Source organism: Camelus dromedarius, chromosome 9, assembly GCF_036321535.1.
Source record: "Camelus dromedarius isolate mCamDro1 chromosome 9, mCamDro1.pat, whole genome shotgun sequence".
Lineage (NCBI taxonomy): Eukaryota > Metazoa > Chordata > Mammalia > Artiodactyla > Camelidae > Camelus > Camelus dromedarius.
Window position 1 is genome coordinate 64,810,190 of NC_087444.1, and position 18,319 is coordinate 64,828,508.

General features: G+C 47.5%; 1 pseudogene; it reads right to left on the reverse strand.

Annotated features, from left to right (window-relative positions):
- Positions 1-8,034: 8,034 nt before the first annotated feature.
- On the reverse strand, positions 8,035-12,823 carry LOC105088034 (protein FAM187B-like; annotated as a pseudogene).
- Positions 12,824-18,319: the final 5,496 nt, after the last annotated feature.

Genomic DNA, 18,319 nt, shown 5'->3' on the forward strand with positions numbered 1-18,319 from the left:
AGTGACTGCTGCAAAAGGGGCTGGGGCGCACTGCTGGCCAAGATGCAGTTAGGGGAAGTGTGCTGGGGTACTTAGCGGTGCTTTCTTGGGAAAATGATTTTTGCTCTAAAAAAGAAATGCAGGGAAAAGACGCTTCCCTTTTCTGCCTCCCACAGAAAGTGAGGCAATGTGAGGAACATTAATTGCCATGGAATTCAACTCTTTTAAACGCTTAGTCAAAAGCAAAATCATAACAGAGTCTATGTTTTGTTTTCCTCCTCCATCCATGTGGGAGAAGAGAGGGTGGTAATAATATTTTTCTGGTTTAACCAAGAAAAAACTCACAAGTATTTATCCTTTTCAGAACCTACGTGCCAATTTAAGTATTAGTCCCAGGGCCATACATTATTAAGACAACAAATCAGAATTGCAGATTTTTGGAAGGTTAAATTTTTCTTTCACAAGATGTACTAATCTCTGAAGTCTGTATGGCCTACAAAGAATATGTGCGTGAGGAGTTTAAGGATGCTGAGGAGTGTCTGATTTTCTGCAGCTGCAAAGAAAGATAGCTTTTCTACTTATCTTTCTGCAATTTTTTCCCCCAGCACTTAGAAGAGCCTATAATCCTCAATGCCAAGATCAAGAATTTCACTAGTTAGTACCAAGAGCAAAATCAGAGAGGCTAAACACTTAAAATGTATGGAAAAAAATGGGCAAAGTCAGATTTAGCAAAAAGAAGTGTAAAGTTGTAATATTTTGTATGTATAGGAAATGATGGCTGGAACTGTGGCAGCCATGTTGCCACCTTGAGGGATGACATTGCCAACATGCCAAGGAATCTTAGTCCATGATGATACCATTCAACTGATGCATTGACTTCTGTAGACCCTCTTTACCTTAGTAGAACTAGTTGTTTTGTAAAATAATAAAGGCCTTTCTTTTTAAGATGTTTAGAATTTGTTCTTCCCTACTTCAGCCAACAATCCATTTTATGTGAGACATCCAGGGTGAGTGATGCACACGAGATGGCACAGGAACTGAAGCAGTATGGCTCATTCAGTGCTCAGACCACCAACCTCACCAGAATGGTCCTGGCTGCCAGCACTGAGAGACCCTCAACCTCTCCAGTCCCAGTCACTGCTGACATCATGGTGTTGACTACAGTCCCCATATTCTATAGACGGAAACAGTGAATTTTTTTTTCAATTCAAGCCATCAAGCCACAAAATTTAATTAAGTTCAAGTATCAATCTTGATAACTTAACAGTAAGTGTATAAAAATTTCAGAACCATGGTTGCTTTTGGGGGTGGAGTTGGGGGGTGTAAAAGGGAACTTTATGGGATGAGGGAAATGTTCTTTATCTCAATAGGGGTCTGTATCACACAGTATAAGCACAGGTCAGAAATCAGCAAACGTGTTTAAGGTGTGTGCACTTCACTTTATGCAAATCTTACCTCAAAAAAAGAACTGTAAACATTGAATTCCAGTTAGTGACATGAATGCTAAAATGTGGAAGGGTTAAGAGCCCTGATGTCTGCTTTCAAATACTTCACTTTAGCTTGTTTAAAAATCCATCAAAGAAACCGTATGGGTTGAATAAATAGAGGGAAAGACTGACAGGTATCTGGTAAGCCAACTACGGTAAACTGTTAACAATTGTAGACTCTAGATGACATATATGGGTGATATGATAAAATGCATCCAATTTTCCTGTAGATTTGACATTTTTCCTAATTAGATTTTGGGGAAAAAGTAAAAGCCGAGGCATTTGGTTCCACCGCCGTGGCTGATGCCCCAAATAAAGGTGGCTCATAAGCGGCAGAATTCTGGGTCTTTCTGGGTGACAGCACAGCCGGCCCTTCCTCCTGCTGCCGTGTCACCCAAGGATGCTGTCCTCAGCGTCTAACGACCCTCCACGCCCCCGTTTCAGGCCAAGGGAGAGGAAAGGTAAGAAGACATGGAAATCTTTGTCTTTATCCAGTGTTACAAATATAACTAACAGAGAAACCAGAATTAATAATGATGATTAAAACAACAACAACATCAAGGCCTGTGCTAAGGGTGTCCTGTGAAGAATTCACTTACTCCTCACGACAACCTGATGAGGTGGGTGCTGTTACCATTCTCACGTGCGGATGTGGAAACTGAGGCCCCGGGAGGTTGAGCAGCATCACCACATCAGAATCGAATTCTCATCTTCCGGGGCAGGAAGTCAACAGAGATTGGCTTTGTGGGTAACCTTGACGGATCAAAAACCAGAGGCATGAACATCTTAAGAGATGTGGAAACTGTGACAGAGGAGTAACAGCAGAAGCCGTGACGACTGCTCGCCTCTGGAGGGAGGAAGTGGTGGAGCCGGGAGACACGGGGTGACAGGGCCCTGCGGTGACAGCAGCACGTTGGCCGTCAGGAAATGAGGCCGGAAGCCGTGAATCTCAAAACCCAGCAGCCTTCGCTCATGGGATCCTGAGTGCCTGCGCCTCTCATCCGGGGGAGCATCTGCAGCCCACTGATGGTACCTGAGAAGAGGGGGCAACAACATCAGAGCTGAAGAATGAGGTTTGGAGGCCACCATTGACGCCTGCACAGCCTGCCAGGGCAGGGAAGGCCCAGTCTGGAAACCTGAGGCCAGGAGGGTTGGCCACGTGGGCCCACGCACAGGGCTTTGCCTGGTGTCCTGTCCTGCTCTCCAAAACCAGGGTTGAATGACAGTGGCATCAGCTACCACAGCAAACATTCATGAAACACGTGCTGGGCCAAGCACTGTTCTAAGCACTACCCATGCATCAACTCATCTGATCCCCTCAACAGTAAAGACATGGGGGTGGGAACCGGAGCCCAGAGCAGTGACACCCCCCTGAAAGGCCATTGCACTGGGGACTCCTCTGAGAACCCCTATCCACAAAGGATCCCTGCAGAGTAAGAATAAACCAAACATCAGATTCCTCCAAAGGTGGACAGTTTATTGATTCATTTCTGGTGTCTCTGCTGGAATTTTAGGCACTCGATCAGAGACCATCGGCGGAGGGAAGTGCCGAGAGCATCAGTGGCAGGAGAGATGCAAATCCCAAATGCGCCGGGAGACGCAGCCTGGGGGAGCCACCTTGGCAATTGAGCTGATGTGGGTGGGTTACTCCCCTAATCTGTGAAATGGGGGTGCCAACAGAATTTATCAGAGAATCAGCAGAGGCTGGGTGAGTTTCCATTTGTGGAGGACTGAGGGGGCACCCCAACCTTCCCTAATGCTACCTATTGTTGGCGTTATGATGATTGCTTTGATAAAAAGACAAACAAAGAGAACAGAGAAAAGGAATGCGGAAGGAATGAAGAGGAGGGAGAGATGAGAAAGAAGAAAACATTTTAATATCAAAGAGAAAGGAAGGGAGCGGGGAGGAAGGGGCAGGCAGGCAGTGAAAGAGTGCATGAGGCGGTTAATGTTCCAAAGATTCCCGCGAACAACTGAAAAGTGAGTTTTGTCCTCAAAGGTACTGATGGGTGGGTCCTGACGGTGCAGCCCAGGGCGTTTGCTGGGTGGGGTGAGTCCTCCCGGATTCCACTCCCAGCCCCACCAGGTCCTGGCTCTGAGGGATGTCCAAGCCACCTTCCCTCTCTGAGCCTCAGTCTCCCCAGGCCCACAGGTGGCCATGAGAACCTGTGAGCCCACGTGGCTGACTTTGTTAAGGGGCAGGCGGCCTTGCCTGGATTCTGCTCGTGAGATGTCATCACGTTTACCTAGTTCCCAGTTGGCAGACAAATCAACAGATTATAAATAGCCACGTCTTGATTTCTCATAAATGCGTTAAATATGACTTGGCATCTTGCCCAGATTCCCTGTCAGGGCGGTGGGCACAGGCTGTTTTGCCGAGGTCTGACGGGTGTCAAAAGCATGGGCTCCAACCCCCAGCTGCCCCGTGGCCCCAGGTGTCTGTCACCCCTCCCACCCTACGTCTGCCTTGGCACCAGCTCACACGGCCTCTCTGGGCCACTGCCTGTTTGCCTGGACTCAGCCCTCCTGCCCAGCCTGCATTAGGTCAGTCTGCTCACAAGTGGGTTCTGGGCAGGCTGTGCCAGGCGGCGGGTGGAGGGGAGAGGAGAGAGGCAGACGCGGCCAGTGAGCACTGGACTGTCCCCAGGGCCTCCCTCTATGTCACTGCATCGAGTTCTCGGAGACTGACCTCACCCCTGGCTCAGGAGTGGGACCCAGAAGGCAGGAGATACAGATTCTGGACCCCACTATCTGGGTTCAAGTCCCAGTTTCCCCACATGTGACCTTAAGCTTATCTATCTTCTCAGTGCCTCAATTTCCCCATCCAGAAAATGGAGATAATAACACTGCAGTGGGGAGGGTATAGCTCAAGTGGTAGAGCACATGCTTAGCATGTACAAGGTCCTGGGTTCAATCCCCAGTGCCTCCTCCAAATACAAATATATAAATAAACCTTCCTCCTCATAAAACAAACAAGCAAAATAACGCTGCCTACTCCGTATTGTTGCTGGAAGGAGTAAATGGATATTATGATGATGATGATGATTTTAAAGTAATTTTATTAAGTACTTTTTATCAGTCTCAATCTCACTTTAGGTTTATTTATTTATTTTTTATTTTATTTTATTTTTTTGGTAGACTTTATTCTCTTAGAGCAGTTTCAGGTTCACAACAGAAATTGAGCAGAAAATACAGAGAGTTCACACATAGCCCTCCCCACCCACACATATATACTCCCCTACCCTCAACATCCCTTTAATGGCAGTACCGGGGATTGAACCCAGGACCTCCTGCATGCTAGGCGTTCACTCTATCACTGAGCTATACCCTCCTCTATTATTTTTTATTATTATATTCTGTTGCTCCAGACAGTGTCAGGCAGGGCCAGAGTATCTACTGTGAATAGGATTTGCTGTTATTACTGCCAGGCTAGTTAAGTAGTTAAGAGCAAAAACTCTGGAATCAGCCTGGTTGAGTGAAACTCCCAGCCCCACCACTTACTACCTCCGTGCCCTTAGACAAGGACCTTAACTTCTCTGTGCCTCAGTTCCCTCATCTGTAAAATGTGGATGGTGATTACATATGCCTCATAGGATGTTGTGAGGACTAATAAGTATAACCCCTGCCAAGTGCTTAGAACAGTCCCTGGCACACCGTGAGCACTCTGTGGTTGTTGCTATTGCAGTGGGAGGTCTCCTCTCTTTCCATCGAGGTTGCTGAGCTCCTGTGATGTGATCCTGGAGCAGCCCTCATCTCTTCTCGGGAAGCAGCGCTTGAGAATTAAGGCAATGTAGAAAAAAAGTGGAGTAGAGAGAGATGAAGTAAGACAACACTGGAGTATGTCTTTTGAGCACCTGGATCTAACTGTACCTGAAGCAGAACCTATCTCTGGACTTCTCGATTCCAAGAACCAGTAAATTCCTTCTAAGCTTATACCGCTTTGCTCGGATTTCTTTTACTTGCAGCCAAATGTGTTCTAATACAGAAGGCTGTTGGAGAGCTCAAATAACAGCTAGATATTAGAGGAGGTGGGGAAGCTAAGGAAAGGACAGAAGTGATACACCTTGAAATGAGAAGGCTACACAGAAGCAGTGTGCCTCCAAGTTAGAATCCCAGCTGTGCTACTTACTGTCTTTGGTAAGATGATTCCAGGATGGACAGAAAGGCCCCACTCAACTATAAGAGGCTAAGAAGAGACATCCCACCCTATGTCTGGAAGATCGAGGGCCAAGGAGATTTGGTGAGCAGAACTAGTGACCATTCTGAAAACGTGTCCGTGGTGGGAAGACTTCCATGAGGCAATGAGGCTTGAGCTGAGGCCTGGACATTGACAGGAGTTACCTAAGAGGAAGGGGGAAAGGAAGGTGGAGGGCACAGCCTGGTGAGGTGGGTAATGACAAGGAGTGGCTTAAAGGCAGCCAGTTTGGCTGGGAGGGGGAGGGGGGGCAGACATATGGTGTAAGGAAAGAGAACTTAGCAGCAGTCCATCAGTGCAGGGCTTGCACGCCACAAAGAGAAGTTGATCTGATTCTAGGAGCAATGAATGGCCATTACTGGGGTTTTAGGCAAATGTAGGATCTCCTTAGACTTGCTTTGGAGTTCAAGGAGAGCTTGGCCAGGAAGGCAGATAGATGAGACACCTTATCAAAGGTTGAAGCAAGAGCCCAAACTAACACCCAGGGGCTGAATTCAGCCTACAGATGTGTCTTATTTGACTGGCATTGTGTTTGAAAACTTTCTTGAGCCCACAGTCATAAATTGGACAGTTTCACTCAAACATCTCAATTTCCAGAATCACGTGAGACTTTCAGAGGAAGCAGACCTGCAGGTTCCTTTATGTCAGGTCTCTATGACACCGCCCCACCATTCTCCCCATCAACCCGGTGTAAGAACCACCAACATCACAGCAGCCTCGCAAGGCTTTCCCCCTGATTTGTTTTCTGCTTGGTTCACGGGGGCCACTGAGTTAGCAACCCTTGTGTTTCAGTTAAGATTCCCCTAAAAACAAATATGAAAATAGTAACAACAAAGAGATAGAAGCTACTATAAAGAACAACAGATGGAAATGTTAGAACAAAAAAGTACAATAACCAAAGTAAAAGATTCGCTGGATGGACTGAACAGCAGGATGGAAACGACAGAGGAAGAAGTCAGTGAAGCTGAAGACAGATCAGTAGATATTCTCCAACCTGATTAACAGAGAAGACTGGAGGAAATAAACCAAGTCTCAGAGACTCGTGGTCTAAATTCATGTCTTTGGAATTCCCACAGAGGAGAGGGAAAGTGGGGCTGAAAAAATATTTGAAGAATATAATCTTGGGAAGCAAAAGTGAGGGAGCATGAGGTGGGGCAGGGGGCAAGATAAAAGGCGCCCTGATGAGCTGGTTGCAGTGTACACACCGGGGTCACTGGGGACCCTCTGAGAGAAGGTGCAGGATGAGCCTCAGAGTTGTACCACCCAGGGCTGGGGAGGCTGGATGTCTGTCCTCTCACTCCCCCACCCCTTCAGGGGTAAGGACTGCTCTTGGGGAATCAGTTGCCCAGCTGCCAGCCTGCCCCACGCCTGGCCGCGCAGGCTTCTCAGGGGAGTCAGGAAGCCCCTGTGCAGAGAGGAGTCATCCATGTGACAGCTGAAGCTGCAGGGGACTTCAGGGCGGGCTGGGGGATGTGGCTGTGTGTACTTACCAGTTGCCTACCACTACATACAAATTGCTATGTATTTAGTAGTTTCAACAGCACACATTTATGATCCCCCAGTGTCTGTAGGTCAGGAGTCCAGACATGGCTTGGCCAAGTCCTCTGCCCAGGGTTTCACAAGGCTGCAATCAAGGTGTTGGTCAGATCATGTTCTCATCTGGAGGCCTGACTGGAGAAGAATCTGCTTCCAAACTCATTTAGGTAGTTGGCAGCATTCATTCCCTCTTAGCCATGTGACAGAGGCCCTGGCTTTTTGATGACTGTCCCCCTCAGGTCCTAGAGGCTGCCCACAGCTCCCTGCCAAGTGAGCTCCCTCAATGTGGCTGCCTGCTTCCTCAAGTCAGCAAGCCCCTCTTGCTCTAGGCTTAGGTAACGAGACAGTCTTAGTTAACATGACCTAATCAAGGGGGTGGCACCCCAGCCCCTTCACAATACTCTGTTGGTTAGAAGCAGGTCACAGGTGCTGTCCACCCTGAAGGGGTGGGTAGTCACAAGGAGGTGTGGACTGGGGATCACTGGGACCACCTTAGGCTCTGCCTGCCACAGAGGGGCACCGACAGCCTTGGTGTGGGTTGTGAGACCTGCAGTGCTGTCCAGACAGGTTGGCATCAGACCCACGCTTGGCTCTGGCTGCTCCACCTCCAGCTACTACCTGATGGACTGCTGTGGGCGCAGGACACCAGGCGTTTCCTGCGAGCAGGTCTGGGGGGCACCCAGATGTCTTCTTTCACTCTCCCATCACTGCCCCCTCCGAAGTTCACTGTGTGACCTCAGGCAGCTTGTTTGAGCCCTCTGTGCCCTGGTGTCCTCAGCTACAAAATGAGTTCATCCTAACCCCAGCCCCATGGGTGGCTGCGAGGATGTAACGTTTGTCAAGGGTGTGAGTTCTGACCACACCAGGAGGTCCCCAAATGTTTGCTTTTATTGTCATTATTCTCTCCCTCTGCTTCCCAATGGACCACCTTTAGTTCTCCACAAACTTTCCCCATTTTCAGCAGGAATCTCTGCATCTCTGGGCACCATGTGAAGCCTTAGGTGCTGTGGCCGCAGGGTCTGGGAGGTGAAGGGTGAACTCTGCCTTCTCCTCGGGGACAGAGGTTCTGTTCTAGAAATTTCAGACCTGCCCTGTCTCTGCCTCACAATGGCATCCCAGGGTAGTGAATTTTACAAAGTGTTCATATTTTATTTCTCACTCCAGCCCTATGCTCAACACTGTGTAACATTTCTGGGAACAGCCAGGCCTGGTGATTCCTGCAGGCTGGCTGGGCCAGGCCTGGTGCCTTGTCCCAGCGGAGGGGCCCGTCTCTCCTTCTTGGGGGTCTGGGGGGGGCCCTCTCGGCTACAAGAACCACGTGTCTGCTGCCGCACCCCTGGGGCACCGCTGACTTAGGGCAACATGGCGACGCCTGGAGGCCCTAGGCAGGGTGGGCAGGGGATGGGCAAGGAAAGGCAGGGCCCAGTGCAGACCTGGGGGACCTGTGGGTGACCTGCTCCCATCCCCTGTCCCAGTCCTTGTCCTCAGGAGAGCACGGTGAGTAAGGGGCTGCCGTGTGCGCACGGGAGACTCACCCCCGACCTGGTCTCGTTCCACCCTCCCTTCCTCCCCGTGAGGAGCACAGGGCTGGAGCCAGGCAACCTGGGGATGAACTGGAGTACGCCTCCTCCGATGACGAGACAGGTGGTCTGGCCTCAGTTTCCTCATCTGTGGAATGGGGATTGCGAATGACTTAACAGGGTAGGACCCGGACCAGGGAGAGGTCAGTTGCCCTGAGCGGTGGCTCCAGGTCTGTTTCGGCTCAGAGGGAGGTGCAGGCGGGCCCGGGGCAGGTAATGGAGGTGAGGGAGGCCAGGTCTCCTGGACCCCAAGGGCTCATTTTATTTCACCAGCAGTGCCTGGTTTCTCCTCCTGTGCCAGGAAGGGTGGAAGAATTTGAGCAGCATCCAGAGCAGGCCCAGGACCGTGCCCACCAGCAGCATCAGCTTCAGCCCCTTGAGGACGGAGTCGGCCTTTCCTTTCCAGGCCTCTTCTACCGCTGGCTGTTCAACATCTTCTGTGCTCAGAGACGCCAGTGTATCCACATCTAACCTGGGGTTGAATCGAGCTGTCAGCTCCTGCTGCACGAAGCACTTGTAAGTGGCCGTCTGGGAGACTTGCAGCCGCGAGCCACCGTTGGAGGGGTCCAGGACGGTGCTCACGTTCTCGCCAGAGAGCTGGCCCTTCCAGGTCAACGGGATGTTGTTGGCTTCCCAGATGATGGGTCTGCAAGGGAGGGAGGACAAGGTAAGCTGCAGCGCCCAGAGAGAAAGGGGGGACCAGTGTCTGAAAGGAGTGGAGACGGCAGCACCCTTCTCCCCGGGAACAGCAGACAGAGCGCCCCTGCCGAGGAGTGCTACGGGGCAGTGAGCAAGGGGACGGAGGGGCAGGACTGCGGACAGCTCTCAGATCCCCGCTGCCTACTGCTCGCATGGGCCACCTGGCCAAATGCCTCGAGCATTTCGAGCCTCCACTTCCTCATCTGAAATCTGGGGGTGTCCTGACTGCACCGACCCCAAGTGGGCTATTTGGAGGAATTGGTAAGAACAGTCCCTAAATGATGTGTGGTCCCCCTTTACCAGCCTGGCCCCACTTCCTCCACTCTCCCCCAGCCACACTGAGCCTCCTGGATGTTCCTCCGACTTGCTGGGCACAGTCCTGCCTCAGGGCCTTTGCCCTGGCTATTCAGTCAGCCTAGAAGGCTCTCTGTCAGTGCACATGGCTCTCTCACCTCTTTTCAGTCTTGGCTTGAATGGCACCTTCCCAAAAACACCTTCCCTGACCTCCTTATTTAAAACTTTCACCTTCCCACTCCCATCCATCTCCTGGCCTTTATCACCATCTAAAATACTGTCTGTCTTATGAGTGTAATTAGTCTATCACTCCTCGAAGGCAGGAATCCTTTCCAGTTTTGTTCTTCATTGCATCTCAGGTACTTAGCACAGTGCTTGGCTTATATACATAAATGCTCGGTGAGAAACTTGGTAAGTGAGTAGCTGAATCAAGCACATAACACGCCCATCATGGCTGGGAACAGAGTCAACAGACAACACTGACAGGGCCGGTGATCATCAAAGCAAGAGTAATACCTACTAGAGTGCGGAGCCCTGTGCCAGCCTAAGTGTCTTTGCAGGCATTTGCACCCTTGGAGATCACAGTAAACCCCTGAGGCTGTGGCCAGCAAGACCTCTGTACTGAGTTGGATAGTGTCCCCCCCAAATTTGCATCCTAACCGGAACCTCACAATGTGACCTTATTTGGAAATAGGGTTGTTGCAGGTGTAATTAGTTAAGATGAGTTCAGACTGGAGTCAGGCAGGTCCTAAATCCAGTATCATCTGTATCATTAGAAGAAAAAGAGAAGAGATACAGAGATCCCGCGCGAGGAGAAGGCCAAGTGTGATGGAGGTGGAGGTTGGAGTGATGCGGTTACAAGTCGAGGTAGGTCAAGGGCTGCCGGCCACCCCTAGAAGCTGGGAAGGATTCTAGCCAGCATGCTAGAGGGCACTGGCCCTGCTGACACCTTGGTCAGACTCCTACTCTGCAGAGCCGTTAGAGGAGAAATTTCTGCTGTTTTAAGCTACCTGGTTTGTGGTACTTCGTTTTGACAGCCTCGGGAAATAAGTACAACTCTTATTCTACTGATGGGGAAACTGAGGCCCAGAGAGATGCCACGGGCTCAAAGTGACACAGCAGGAAAGTGGCAGAGACTGGAACCCAGGCCTGGCTGAATCCAGAGCCCAGGACCGAAACCTCACAAGAGAGGCTGCTCCACTCGACTCCCTAGAGACACGGGCCAGTCTTGAAGCCTCCAGGACCTCTCCTCATCTCCAGCTCCCTGTGGTGGGCACTCGGGTACTCCTTGTCTGGCAAATGACACAGAGTAGGTGTCCCCGTCTCAGTGGGAGGAGGGGTTCACGTGCATACTCCTGTGCTTCTGAGTGGTGGGCTTGTATTTTGGAAGCGGGTGTTACTTTGACACTTAACGGGGGAGGAAGAAAGGAGGGAGACTGAAAACTATGAGAGAGAAAGAACAGAAGTGACAGCTGCGATAAACAAGGGAAAGGAAACCAGATGGAGGTGGTGAGGCCAGATTCCACAGAGCCTGTGACTGCAGGGAGGGGCTGCCGCTGGCAGGTCGGGAAGGAGGGCACAGGGGTCCCCGCCGCTGAGTGTGTGAGATGCAGGCTGTGCACGGCCACCTCCCACAGCGGATCGCCCCCGGGGAAGGACGGCACCCTTCTGAGCTACAGTCTCCCCATCTATAAATGGACCCCCTTGGAGTCCACAGCTCCTGGGGCCGGGGAGGGGGATGGCATGTGGTTTATGATGATGGTTTGCCCAGGGACCAGCCCAGGGCAAAAGCGTAGCACTGTGAGTGGTGGTGGGAAGCGGCAGGTGGGCTGGGGAAAACAAGAGGAAGGGGACACTTCCCAGGGGCTCCAGGCAGGAAGAAAGAACGTGAATGTGCGCTCCGGGGGCAGGTCTTGATGGGCATCCCTGGAGCACCTGCCTCTCCCGGGCCTGCTGACCTCCCCAGGTGAGTCAGATGCCTCAGAGTGTCACCGCTACCCTTGCCTGGGCTTCTCCCATCCTGGCCCAGACCACCCTGGGCCGGGGGCTTCCCAAGGGCCAGGCCTGTGGCTGTGTGATGACCAGCACGTCCATAGCACCACCTGCGCAGGGCTGGGCACAGAGTCAGCCAAGCCCTCCTTGCCTGTTAGCTGTCCTTGCTCTACCTGTGTGTGACTCAGTGGGCACCAGGAGATTCTCACCAAAGAAACATCTGAAGAAGCCAACGGAGAGAGTTGGACCCATGTAGAACCCCTCCCTCTCTGCACAGATTAACCACAAAGGCTCCCAGACTGGCAAAGCCCGGCTAGCGGCCAAGGGCAGGGCTGGTTCCCGCTTCCATCACCTGTAGATGGATCCAAAGGGGCAGGTGAGCCACTCAGATCCTGACTTCTCACTGAGCTCAAAGCTGTCAGAAGTGACGTACTCCACATCTGGTGATGTGCACTGGACACGGCAGGCTTCCACCTGCATCTCGGGCCGCATGCGGGTGAACCACAGATTCATCTCTCCCAAATAGAGCCAGCAGGGTAGGAAGTCTTCCAGGTGCTTCTCTATGTAGCAGTACCCCAGGTGTTTGCGCTCACCTGGCCCCCCCACAGCGGTTACACTTCTGCCAGGGCTTCCAGTGGGTGAAGATGAGCTCCTTGCCACCCAGACTCATGGACTCATTCTCCAGGGGCTCTTGGCCCAGGTCTTTGTGTGTGATATGCAGGCTGGTAACATCCTGGAAGTCAATGTCGTACTGGGCCACCTTCTTGCCACCCCTGCCCCAGCGCTGTAGAAGCCCGTCTGTGTGGGCGGTGGGTTCCGAATGAGAATGCTGCCATTGGGCACTGTTTCCATGTTGGAAATGTCAGAGGTGCTGCTGGACCGGGTGGTCCTGCCTTGCAGGAAGTAGAAGTGCCACTGTGCCCCGGAGGCGTTGCGGTGCAGGACGACGTCATTGCCTGAAATAAGGGCCCGTTGGCAAGTGCTGTGATTGGGACAGCTGATGGAAAAGATGCCAGTACTGGGACAGCAAAGCTGAGCAGCAGCCACAGGGTGGTAAGCATGGTGGACTGGGGCTGTGGCAGTGGGCCGGGCAGCACCCTAGACTTTGCGACGTCACCCATGAAACTCAGGCCTCAGCCCTGAGCAGCAGGAGGAACCGGAGTCCTCCCTGTGGGGTGTGAGGTCACAATTCCCACATTTGTTCTGTGACAAGTTAACAATCCTATTTAATTTCTTTTCCAAGCTCTCCACTCTGCTGGGGTAGAAGGAAAGTGTATTTATCTCTCCAGGGTTTTCTCTACCACCCTCCTGCTTTCCCCTTCAAGTGTTACATGTGAACATTCAACACATTTTTTTCTGAACACCTACTAGGTTCTGGGCACATTTCTTAGTGCTGGGGATGGAGAGGTGAATAAATCCTCTCTGGTTCCATGCTGACCTCTGTGGGTTCTGTTCGCTGTGGGTTTTGTCCAGCAAAAGTCCCACTGTGGAAGAATGAAATTACTCAAGACTTTATCAAGTCAAGAGAGTGAGAGGGAGCCAGAGGCCAATTCCCCGAGCTCCTCCAAAGCTCTTGTATTTACTGAGAATAGTCAAATAAAGAATTAAAGTAAAATACATCATAGGAATGAGTAAGGGGCGTGGTGTACATGCAGGGATGTAGGCGAGTAGTTTTAGTTCATGAAAAACAGAAACATTATAATCTTAATGTATAATCTCTTATACTTAGAGAGAAAGTTACAATACTGATAGTACAAACGGTTATTTTAAGCCTCAAACAATCATGAGCAAGGTTACAATGTTCCCAACAATTGATAATGAAAACCAGACCACCACAGATCTCCTATCCCTCCCCACCCAACTGCTCCAGCCATGCTGACCGCCCTGCTATCCTCTGAACATATCAGGCAAGCAAAGAGTTCCTGCCCCAGGACCTTTGCACATGCTGGTCCTCCCACAGATATCTGCATGGCTCAATTCATTTTAAATAAACTCTTTCCTAAACCCCTTCTCTGTTCTGAAATTAAAAATAATTATTATGCAGGCTTGATGTGTCAGCATTCATTCATTTCACACATTTACTGAATGCCTACCATGTGCTGGCCATCATTCTAATCAAAGTGGTGAACAGGTTAGACAAAGCCTCTGCCCCTTCTGAGCTTAGCTTCTAGTGGAAGAGACAGATAATAAACAAATACATAATACATGATGTCAGATACAGTAGATTCTTGTTATTGATGACTGTTCTATAAAGTCATTAAATTAGCAAGTGCTAAAACACTAGTCTTAGGGCAAATACAAGTTTAAGGTCCTGTAAGTCTTTGATCATAACATTTTTGTCAGCTGATCAACATGTAACCTTGTTTTATGTATGTTTTTAATTAGACACTTTCTTTACTATATATTGTTGATTCATTAACATTGAGCTTGTAGCCAACAACAGTGTAACTCATGTCTGAACAAAGCTAATCTAACAAATACATTTTCTTCGTAAGGCGCAACACAGCCTCCTTGCACTTAGGAACACTTCACTGCGCTTGGGAACCGTTTTAAACAGAAGGCACAAAAATGCAAAAAAAAAAAAAAAATGGGGCACTAAATAGACCATGAAAAGGATGCTTGCTAACACTGAAGGCAGAGTGTCACCTTGCTGGACCTCAGCTGGGAATGCGCATGGGAGGGAATGCAACTTCCCTGCCACTCTGTCTGTGTCTGCAAATGACTAGGAAAGCACCGTGGGGGTTGCAAATACGTGTTAGTCAGTGGGTGAACTCATAAGTGTGAAATCCTTGAATCACGGGGATCGACTGTAATAATTGCCAAAGAGGAAAATAAAGCAGGGAAGTGGGGCTAGAAAGGCTGCTCTGTGTGTGTGTGGGGGGGGTGAGCTATTTTAGGCTGGATGATCAGGCTTGTCTGTGTATTCTCCAAGGAGATGAAGTTTCACAAACACCTAAAGGAAGTGAGATAAAGAACCATGTGGATATTTGAAGGGAGGACATGCCCAGGAGAGGGCTAGACCCTGGCACGGCTGCCCTGTGAGTCTATGTAACGGGTATGGGGCCAGTGACCAAGGACGAGTGACCGAGGGGGAGAGCGCTGAGTGAGTGAGGTCCCAGGTCCATCGAGGTCTTCGCTGAGACCTCCTGCCTCCTTCTGCCTGGCACCTGAGGGCTGTGGGCTCTCCTAGTCATGCTCCAGCCCTATGTGGGGGCCTCTGTATTTAACATAAGTTGTGTGCTTAGATTCCCAAACTGTGTCCTTTATGGTATCTTGCTGCCACCCCCACCCCTTCTGCTCAGATCTACAAAACCATCTAGAGTTTTCATCTGCCTCCCGGAATCTCATCAAGACGCTCTATCTGAGACACATCAACATCTATACCCCTATTGCTTCCCCTCCATCTCCTTCCCTCTCTCTGTCTTTCCCTTAAGCCCAGGGAATCTTTCTAGACAGGCAAACAGGGCTATGGGGACGCTGTAAGAAAGCCCACTTCCAACTTTCAATTTATCTACATAAGAAGTCACATTGGCTGGATGCAGCCTGAAGAGATGTTTTAATTGACCTCCCTAGGGTGTTTTTAGAATATTTAAATCAGTGGCCAACATGTAAAATCCAAGATTTCAAATGAGGCTGCAGATTCCCTGTTATTCTTTCAATAATTCTTTCGATAACATATGGGAGATTTCTGCTTCTACAACTGAGTAGCTTATATCAGATGGCCCTCTTATTAATAACAAGTGTAGACTTTAAGATAACTATGACCAATATGTCTAAGAGAGGACAAGATGAAGATTTTGAATCTATGTAGAAGAATCAAATGGAAATACTAGAATTAAAAAATCAAAATTTGTGAAATTAAGAATTCACTAAACTGGATAACAAACTTATGGACACAACAAAAGAGAGGATTAGGGAAATGAAATACGGGTTCATAGAAAAATATCTATACTAAGGCATGCAAGTGGAAAAGACAGGAAAATACAGAGAAGAGTGTAAGAGACATGAGACATGGTGAAAAGGTCTAACGTTCATGTAAATGGAGACTAAGGAGAAAAGGAGAGAAAGGAACATAAGCAATATTTGAAGAGACAGTCACTGAAAATGCTTCAAAACAGATTTAAGACATCAAGCAGCAAAGTCAAGAAGGTCTTCAAACTCCACACAGGATAAATATTTACAACAAACAAACAAAACAACAACAACACACCATACCTAGGTACTTTATAGGAAAACACTGCTGAAAACCAAAGGGGAAATCTTAAAAATGGCCCGAGAAGAAACAGATACACTACTTTCAAAGCGACAATCATAACACTCTACATTGGCTTTTAAAAAAAATTTATTTATATTTTTTTACTGAGTTACAGTCAGTTTACAATGTTGTGTCAATTTCTGGTGTACAGCACAATTTTTCAGTCATACATGAACATATACATTACACTGGCTTTTAAAAAGAAATAAAGGAAGCTAGAAGGCCATTGGCATGACATATTCAAAGCACTAAAAGAAAATGACTGCCAATCTAGAACTCTACGTATAGAATTCTATATACCACAGTGAAAATATCCTCCAAAGATGGAGGCAAAAAACAAAGATACTTTCAGATACGGAGAGAATTCACCACAGCAGAGCACACTAAAGGCTTTACTAAAGAGAATTCTCCAGGCAGGCAGTGGGAAAATGACTCCAAATGGAAGCAAAGTAATACAGGAATGAAAAGCACCACAAGAATGAATAAACATGTGGTTAAAACAAAATTAATACTGAGAGTGTTTTAAAAGCATATCTGGCAGGGTTTAAAATATATGTAAAATAAAAATAACAAGAGTACAACAAGTGGATGGGAATAAATGAAGCTAGAATGTTGTGAGATCTCTGTGTTGTCTAGGAAATGGTACAAGTTTACATGACATTCTAATGAGTGAGAAATAATGCTGCAATCTCTAGAGCAAATAATAAAAGAACAATAAAAGAACGCATATTTAGTAAGATAATAGAGAAGAAAATGGAATCATAATTTTAAAAAATACTTGGTGAATCCAAAAGAAAGAAAAGACAAAAGAACTAAAGAAGGGACAGAGCAAGTAGAAAACAAATAGGAAGATGATGGATTTAAACCCAACTAAGTTAATAATTACATTAAATGTAAATGAACTAAACACTCCAATTAAAAGATGAAAATTTTCAGGCTTAATACCAAAACTAAAATCTAAATATACACTTGCTTAAAAGAGATCCACCTTAAATAAAAGAATATAGAAAAGCTGAAAGTAAAAAACATGGGAAAACATCATGTATACATTAACTAAAAGAAAATTGCTGTAGTAGTCATACCAATAACAAAAAGTACATATAAGGGCCAAAAATATTACTAGAGATTTACAAGAGATATTTTATAAAATGTCAATCCAATTGGAAGATATGATACTAAGTTTGTATGAACTTAAAAATATGTAAAGCAAAAACTGATAGTACTAAATATTGAAATACAAATCCATGATGACACATACGAACAAAAATTTAGTAGAGATATAGAAGATCTGAACAATGATATAAATGTGACCTAATTCATGTATATGGAACACTATACTCAACCTCAGAACGTACATTTTCACATTCACATAAAAGATTTGCCAAAATTGACTGTACTCTAGGCCATACAATGAATCTCAATAGAGCCCAGAAATAAACCCACATGTCTACGGTCAATTAATCTTTGACAAAGGAGGTAAGACTATGCAATAGAAAAAAAAACAGTCTCTTCAGCAAGTGATGTTGGGAAAGCTGGACAGCCATATGTAAATCAATGAAGTTGGAACACTCCCTTACACCATACACAGAAATAAACTCAAAATGGCTTGAAGACTTAAACATAAGACAGGACAACATAAAACTAGAAGAGAACAAAGGCAAAACATTCTCTGACATAAATCATAGGAATACTTTCTTAAATCAATCTCCCAAGGCAAAAGAAATGTAAGTAAAAATAAACTAATGGGACCTAATCTAATTTATAAGCTTTTGCATAGCAAAGGAAACCATAAACAAAATGAAAAGACAACTTACAGACTGGGAGAAAATATTTGCAAATGATGCGACTGATAAGGGCTTAATTTCCAAAATATACAAACAGCTCATATAGCTCAATATCAAAAAACAAACAAAAAACCTCCAAACAACCCAATCAAAAAATGGGCAGAACTAAACAGACATCTCCCCAAAGAAGACATACAGATGCCCAACAGGCACATGAAAAGATGCTCAGTGTCGCTAATAGAAAAATGTAGATCAAAACCACAATGAGATGTCACTTCACACCAGTCAGAATGGTCATCATCAAAAAGTCTAAATAACAAATGCTGGAGAGGTTGTAGAGAAATGGGAACCCTCTCACACAGTTATTGGGAATGTAACTTGGTGCAGTCACTGTGGAGAGCAGTATGGAGATTCCTTAAAAAGCTAAAAATAGAGTTACCATAGGATCCAGCAATCCCACTCCTGGGAATACAACTGGAAAAGATGAAATCTCTAATTCAAATAGATACATGCATCCA